Raw genomic sequence first — 8,764 nt, 5'->3', positions numbered from 1 at the left:
GACCCTGTAGTTAGGATATAGCGGGATGGATGTATTAGGGCCTTCCAAGTCAAATGAATAGCCATGGCTGTGGAATTTCCATGTTGATGGTACGACCATTTCATATTGTAACTATCATTTTTTGTATGTCTGTATTTAATGTTGTGTCCAGGTTTCCAAAGGACCATTTTGTGGTGTCTCTGTATTTCATCCGCGATGTCCCCTTCAATTTTAATGAGTTGTGTCTCAACATTAGTCCTCTCTTCTTTCATTGTAGTATTTGTGGAGGGAGGATTATATCTGGTTGCTGGTTCCCATTTTTGTCACCTTCTACAATTTGTGTTGGATATTTGTGTCATGTTTAACTTATTTTATTATATTTGTTTTTTTTTTTAATTTCAACATACTGTCCATAGTGGTTTTGAAGTTCCAGAAACGCCTACCTTTAAAAATCCAGATCATTTAAATGTATGTTTAATGGTTTGCATAAATATTTTTGTAACATTAAACTCCTTTTAAGAACGTGACTCTGCTCAGTCCTCTTTAGAATGACATGCTGGCTTTGTGGAAGAGCTGGTGTAGAATGTTACTTGAGAACTCCAGCACCAAGGGGTAAATGAAATTTAAATTTCCTTTAATAACTCTAATTTAGTTCTGCGGCAATATGGCAAATATACTTAGCCATATTGTAAATCAAAGACAAATAGTCCAAATGTTTACCATTATAAACTTAGTGCTTCTTTTTGAAATAACTGAAGTAACTGCTCACATCAGACTGAGCGAGCAAACGCCTTTCTAAATGAAGGCCAAGAACCAAACAAAAAATTAGAAGGTACAGAAACAATGGACTGCCAGGATAGGGTCATTTTTTGTGCTTATTCTTTTGTTTCTTTTTTAACATTTATTAAGTAAATATTATTTTCTATGTTTCTAGGCTTAGACTTTATTGAGCCATTAATGAGAAGACAGAGTAAAGACTTGGCACTACGTCTGAAATGAACAAATGTCTTGCTATTCTGTTCCATAACACTGCATTCTGCAGATTTCAGATTTTTTCTTTTAGAAGAAACGTCAGCGTCCCTTCTCCAACATCCAGCACAGGGCACTGATGAGCAGGTACAGACACATCATTTTATAAACTTCCATAAGAAAGATAAATTACATTTTGTTGATACTGGCTTACAATGCCTGTGGTGTAGTGAATAAAATGTATAAAAAGACTTAATGCTTGTCTCAGATGCCGACTGTTAATCGTTAAGCAGTAGGAGTCAAAGCCCAAAAGACTAAAAGCCTGTTTTATATCTTCTGACAAACTGTAGTACTAGTACAACTCTTAAAGTCCTTAAAACATTTGAAATGCATTGTGTGCTGTATTAATAATAGTGTATTGTAAGAAACATTGAAGACTTGTAGAATCTGTGATCAAAAGCAGTAATGTTAATAATGTATAATAAATTAAATTTACTGTACATTATTTTTTTTACTTTCCTTACATTCCTTGTAAATGTGGAGGAAAAGGCTATGAGCTTTATGATGACCATTTAAAGAATTTTCTTTCTTTCTTTTTTAATATAATGTATCACAGCAGCATGGAATCCTTCAGCATTTCACCGAGGCACAGAAGTGGTGTGCTGAGAACATTTCTGTGTTCAGGGGGGCGAATCTCACTCCCTGCATTACTGTCAATGGACAAAGACGACACTGAGGAGGCCCTTCAGAAATCTGATTTGCTATCTGAATTTCCAGAAGAAGAGGAGAGGGAATATGTCTTTAGACATATTTTTTTCACATATGGAAGACATGCATCTGTTTTTAGATTAACGTGAGAGGAAACAGGAAAATGACTGAGTTTTGTGAGAAAATGTAACAAACATACGTGTCCCTCATTGTTCAGCTACAACCTACAATTCTTGTTCTATATTTTATTTATTCTTTAACTTTTTTGTAATAAATGTTTCAAACCAACTTCATCTTTACAGTCCATTGTCTTAGTGTTATGTATTAAAATAATGTTTTATAAAGCAGGGCAAGGCAATATTTATTTATAAACCACATTTACAACAGCAGCCAGAACTGAACCAAAGTGCTGTACAAGAAAGGGTAAAAGAAGCAGTTCAAATATACTGTATGTACACATCACAAAACTGCAAGAATAACCAGCCATTACATAAAAGATAAACTTAAAATACCCATATATACATATTTATAATCCTGAATGTACGTGAGCCAACATATACAAAAAATGTCAACCTTTTGGAGGGTCAAATGGCAGCAAGAAGAAATAAGACTTTAATGATGACTTAAAAATGGCCTGTGATGGAGCAGACCTAATATAATAAGGAGAGCCATTCCAGAGAAAAGGAGCAGCCACCACAAACACCCGATTCCTCCTTTGCTTCAGCCTTGACCTCGGCACAACTAAGAGCATCGGGCTAGTAGACCACAGGGATCTTGTTGGCACATACAAGTGAAGAGATTCCAAGAGGCAAGATGGGGCTGATCCACTCAAACATTTGAAAACAAGAAACAGAATTTTAAAATCAATTCTGAAATGGACCTGAAGCCAGTGAAGTGAGGTGAGTATTGGTGAAATATGGCCACACTTACGAGAGCCTTCAATAAGCGAACAGCAAAGTTGTGGAATAGTTGTAGGCGTCGTAATAGGGCTTGACTAATACCTACATACAAAGAACTGCAATAGTCCAAATGAGATGCTGTAAAAGCTTGGATGGCCTTTTCAAGATCACAGAAAGAAACAAAAGCCTTTACCTTAAAGTCTCAGCTGGAAAAAGCTTCATTTAACTTCACAATTTATCTGTCTGTCGAGTTTGAATGAGCTGTCACAGATCACACCTGGGCTAACTGAAGCTTTATGATACGTATATGGAAAGGGGTCTAAGAGCAATATCAGAGACACTCAAACTTTCTTAACTCTTGGACACCATGATCACAGTTTTATTATCATTTAGTTTAAGAAGATGCATTGCCATCCAGGTTTTAATATCATTCAAGCACACATGGAGAGTCTGTATTTTCTCGCTTTGATTTTAGTGGCAAATATATTTAAGTGTCATCAGTATAGAGAAGCCATACTTGTTAACAATGGAGCCTAAAGGTAACATGCCTATCAAAAAGATAGCTGGTCCAAGGATGGAACCCCACAAGTAAGAGGAGCTACAGAGGATGAGAACTCACCCAAATGAATAGAAACGCTCCTATTTCTTAGATAAGATTTAAACCATTTCAGAGCATTACCTTGGATGACTACATACTGTTCAAGGCAGGATATAAGAATCATAAGATCCACAGCATCAAAAGCTGAGGTAAGATCTAGCAGTACAAGAATGGCAGAATCTCCAGGATTAGTAATTGGGAAGAGGTCACTGTTAACCTTTAACAAGGATGTTTCAGTGCTGCAAGAACATCTGTATCTGGATTGGAATTTTTCCAGAATACTATTTTCATCTAGAAATGTTTGAGGTAGGACAACCTTTTCAAAGACTTTAGATAAAAAAGGCAGTTTAGAAATTGGCCTGAAATTTAACACATTAGAGGGTCCTTATTTTGTTTTTTATAATACGTTTCTGCACCACAGCGTGTTTCAAGGCAGCAGGAACACAACCAGAAATCAAGCTAGCATTTATTACGGTAACAATACTTGGTCTGACAGAATCAAAAAACCCCTTAACTAATCAAGAGGGGACACTGACCAGGGGGCACTTTGTAGGATTCAGGCGTTACACCAAATCAGACAACAGAGACGATGACACACGCAGGCACAAAGTGGTCAAAGACAGCTGAACACACTATGGGAAGAATCCTGAGCAGGCAGTGATACCGATGACCTAATAACGGTAATCTTATTTACAAAAAAGTAAACCTCCGTTTGGAGAGTAAGTTGGGGTATGCAATAAATGACCAATTCCTAATACAAGAAATGGTATATGGCGATTAAATGATTTAAAATCACTAAAAAATTGATTTGTAATTATTGTATCGACCCAAACGAAACATTTTTAAAGTTAAGTTTAAAATCTGTTAGTTCAGTTCCAAAATAAATAAAAACGACGGTTTATGGAAGTGCAACTTTCAATAATGCAAATGTTTGCATTTCTTTAGAAAAACAAACGATATAATATCTATTAAGCAATTTGAGAGATTTGCTTCACTTTTTTTGATAAGTACATATTTATACGTTAGGGTCCCAGGGATAACAATTATGCATTAAAATTAAAAACCAGGTAAACGTTTGAAAGTTTAATAACTCCACTTGAAATTTATCAACATTATAGCAGCAGCGAAGAACAAAATTAAGAAAACACAATTCAAGACAAACAATGGAAATGAAGGTATGAACTGTATTAGTAAGCTGGATCATTTAAAAAATTGTTCAATATAAACAATTTTAAAAGTTTCTTTTAAACTCGAAAGTTTAGACCTTCATTTTCATGCCTGTTGATTGCTTTGTTGTGTTATTGATCATCATTTATTTTGTAACATAATAAATTAATGTCATTAACGGAATTTTCCTTTATTGAACGAGGTTCCAGAAATAATGTCAGACATGCCGTTTAGTACAAAAGTACCATAAAAATAATTTCAAATATTTTGAAGGATAGAATTCACTATAATAGCAGTTAGAGCATCCACATTCAAATTTAGTATGGGGTTTCCTTAATCTAAAAATATGTTATGCCCTCTTTCTTTTAACTATCGAATCCTCACTCATAAATTATAAAACTGTTTTTTGTTTCTAAAAGTAAACACGACAGTAATACCATAAAGAGAAACTCGGATTCTTGCCTCGTGATTGCAGGAAGTCATATTAATATCGTCTTTTAGGGTTACATGGTAAGTCAACGTTACTAGCTTTTCAACGAAAGCGATGTGACAGAGGACGGACGCGAATGCTGGGGGCGTGGTGTGGAAGGCAGGAGGCGCGGAAGGCCGGGGGCGTGGAAGGCCAGGGGCGTGGAAGGCCGAGTCTGCGACCTGCAGCCGGATACAATTGACTGGGACCGAGGAAGGGCGCTTGCTTGCTTGCTCGCTCGCGCTCGCTATCTCTCTCTCTAACCCCCCACCCACGCTCGCCTGCTGGCGCTGCTTTCGTTTTTCAGAAAGCGAATCTTACAGACGAGTCACGGGAAGCGGAGGGGCAACAGTCCTGTGGAGCAAGGGGACTGGGATAATATTAACTCTTGTGTGGTGTTCGCATTGAGGTTTTAAATCGATTAAACCATAAACGTTTATGTTAAAGTCAACATCTGTTAATTAGTTTATCTCAGTTACAAACGATATAGACAGCAAATACTGCATGTTTAATATTTACTATTTACTTATGCTAAATCATATTTAGCAATGAGGTGGCACGGTGGCGCAGTGGGTAGTGCTGCTGCCTCGCAGTTGGGAGATCTGGGGACCTGGGTTCGCTTCCCGTGTCCTCCCTGCGTGGAGTTTGCATGTTCTCCCCGTGTCTGCGTGGGTTTCCTCCCACAGTCCAAAGACATGCAGGTTAGGTGGATTGGCAATTTTAAATTGGCCCTAGTGTGTGCTTGGTGTGTGGGTGTGTTTGTGTGTGTCCTGTGGTGGGTTGGCACCCTGCCCAGGATTGGTTCCTGCCTTGTGCCCTGTGTTGGCTGGGATTGGCTCCAGCGGACCCCCGTGACCCTGTGTTCGGATTCAGCGGGTTGGAAAATGGATGGATGGATGGATGGATATTTAGAAATGAACGTATTATACGATTCTTGTGATGAAATGTGATTTTTTGTGTAGAAATAATCAATAGTCAATCGTGAATACCATTAATAGGTCATACTGATCTTGAACAAATACAAATGAGACACGGTTTCCAGAGCTGTTGATGACACAGAAAGGACACAGTTAGCACACGGTGTTATACTGAAATGATATGATGAGCCCAGTTGAAAAAAAGTTCATAGCACCCACAGACCACATGAAAGAAGTGAGTTTTATTGGGCGTGCATTGCAAATGTATGCTTTGCACTTGATTCATGCGAACAGTGTCTTTCTGGCCTCGTTGGGTTCACAGCGTTTCCTCTTGCCTTCTAGTGGCATCATGCTGGTTAGTTGTAAAAGTCTACTAACACATCTGTAAGTGGCTCTGTTCTTCACATACATACAGTATATGCTGTGTATACAGGCAACATGAACATAAGGTACACTTACTTCTTCTGCTCAGGATGCTCCTACTCAATCCTCCTCAAGATGGCTGCAGCAGCAGAAGTCCTTGCCTTGTATTGTCTCCTTTGAATTTCTGGTTTTACCAATTCCTTGAAGAAAGAGCCTTCTTCTTTAGAGCTTTCTTGTGTTCCAGTTTGGAATCAGTGCCTTCCAGATAACAAATGCATTGTAAGCTGTGACTTATAAGGTATTAAAAATATTACAAGTGACCAGTTATCTACTCCTCCTTTTATAGGATTGTAATCCATGATGGTGCTCCTCATCACAGATTCTCTTTTCCTTTTTTTAGGGATGTAAGTCACCAGAGATATGTTGGCCATGAATAGAAACGTTCTTGAATTGAGAGGCCTGTTTTTTGTATTCATCAGCTGAGGTGGGTGCTCTGGCTTGTTTCTTTTTTCTATTTCTCCTAGCATTGTCAGCTTTGTCTTCAGGAATTTCTGTCCCAAATTCTACAAAGTAAAAAATGTCACCTATGATGTGATCACAGAGTCCCTTGGTGTTTCTCAGTTTTTCTTCCATCAGGCTTCCCAGTATACAGTATACCTGCTTGCTCCATGCATATGATGAAGCAGCAGCACAGGCAGTCCAAATCGTGATGGCAGGTGTAGACAGCATGTACTAAGTTAAGGGACAGCAGCCCATAAATCAACAGTAACACTGGGCACAGGGGTAAGCGTTCCACCCACTTGTACCACACTGACCTGACTGCAGCCAGCTTGTCTTGCTGTCCTCAAGCTAGGCTCATGTCCCAGTTATCAAAGCAGATAACTCTGGACATATTGTTAAATATCTGCAGAGATATTGTTGCACTGAAAAGTTCTCAGTCAGTTTCTGTATTCCACAAGGATTCAGTGGACTCCCCATTGGATCTATAAACACCAGCAAGTATAAGAAGTCCAAAGTATGTCTGTAAATTGATTTGGTTCATTTCCTTCCACTTCTTTGCAAAAACACACAACCCCTTCACATTAGCGTAGTCCAGTAAGACTTTCTGGAATAAATGTCTTGTATGTGATTAACTGCCATAAATGGTGTCCCTTGTTGCATCATTATAACATTGGCAGCAAGGCAGGGTGACTCCTTCCTTGATCAAGAATATCATTCAAGTACATCATTTTTTTGACATCCATATTTCTCTTCCTGTCTGAGAGTCAATCCTACCCTCTTCTTCAGACTCACTGCCAGACTCTGAAATGACAAAAACTTGTCCCTTGGGCACTCCTTCCATGTTGTCTTCTCTCTTTTCTGCATAGATTTCTAAAGCCATCTGAGCAGACATTTTCTCTGCTGTACTGGTTGGTTTTTGGAAATGTCCCACATATGCGGCACTAAGCAATTAAAATAATTGATTGGTCTGATGGAATTTGGTATTGTGTGTGAAAGGGAATGGTGTTGTTGGATGTTGGATGGGTATGGAGGAGCTAATGGAGGTGTTCAGGGGTGATGGTGATATAAATGATTGGTGTGATGGGATTAGGTTTTGGGTATTTAAAAAATGTCTCTAAAGTGGTGTGATTGTTGTTTCCATACTTGCATTGCTCTTGGGTCTAGAAGATCCAAAGACCACTAATGTAATGTAAAAGGGGGATCACAGTACATACTCAATAAAAATTTGTCCTTTAACATGTTATTCAAAGAAAATGAGCCATCTCATTTGAAAATGGGTCTCACAGACCTGAACGCTACCCAAGGTTTAAGTACGTCATTGGTGTATTCAGGCTCTGAAGGGATCTGTGCAAAAAGAACCCTCATTCGCTAATGGCAAAGCATTGGTGCTATCAGAATTCATTACAGATCCCAACCTTGATATGCTATGCTTAACAAAAACTTGGCAAAAACCAAACAACTTTACGTCTCTAATAGAGGTGACCCCAACCTTATAAATTTACTTCACAGAGGCTCGCAGCTCAAGACAAGGTGGAGGGGTTGCAGTAATCAAAAGAATCCCTGTTGACTGTCCGTTGTCTATCGAATGTCTAGCTCTTAAACTAATAACAAAATCTGATCCTATCTTACTTGTTATTCTCTATCATCCCCCTAAATACAATGGGTCTTTCTTACCTGATCTGACTGAATTATTAACCCACTTAAGTTCCTTTTCTCAGAGAGTCGTTCTTTTTGGCAATTTCACCATCCATATTGACACTCCTACATGTAAACTGAGAATTGAGTCCCTGTCCTTACTGGACAGTTTTTATTTGGTGCAACATGTTGATTTTCCTACCCTTCCTGGTGGTCATATATTGGACTTGATCTGCACTTCTGGCTTATCTGTCTGCAACACTTACAGCAGTGATTTGGGACTGTCTGATCATAAAGCAGTACTTTTCACTGTCTCATTACCTCTACCTCCTATTACCTGTAAACATAAAATTTCTTTCAGGAATCTGTCCCTCTATCCTTGTTACATCAGTCGTTCTTTCAGTAGTAGATAAAACAGCTCCTTTAAAGTATAAAGAGATTTCCTTTAAGCACTCAGCTCCATGGTACAATTCAGAGTCTTCTATGAAAGTAGCTAACCGATGCCTTAAGAGAATGTCACCTAAGACTACCCTCACTGTGCATATCCAGACTTTTTCTG

The sequence above is a fragment of the Erpetoichthys calabaricus genome, chromosome 8, assembly GCF_900747795.2.
Source record: "Erpetoichthys calabaricus chromosome 8, fErpCal1.3, whole genome shotgun sequence".
Taxonomy (NCBI): Eukaryota; Metazoa; Chordata; class Cladistia; order Polypteriformes; family Polypteridae; genus Erpetoichthys; species Erpetoichthys calabaricus.
This window is presented reverse-complemented; position numbering follows the sequence as displayed.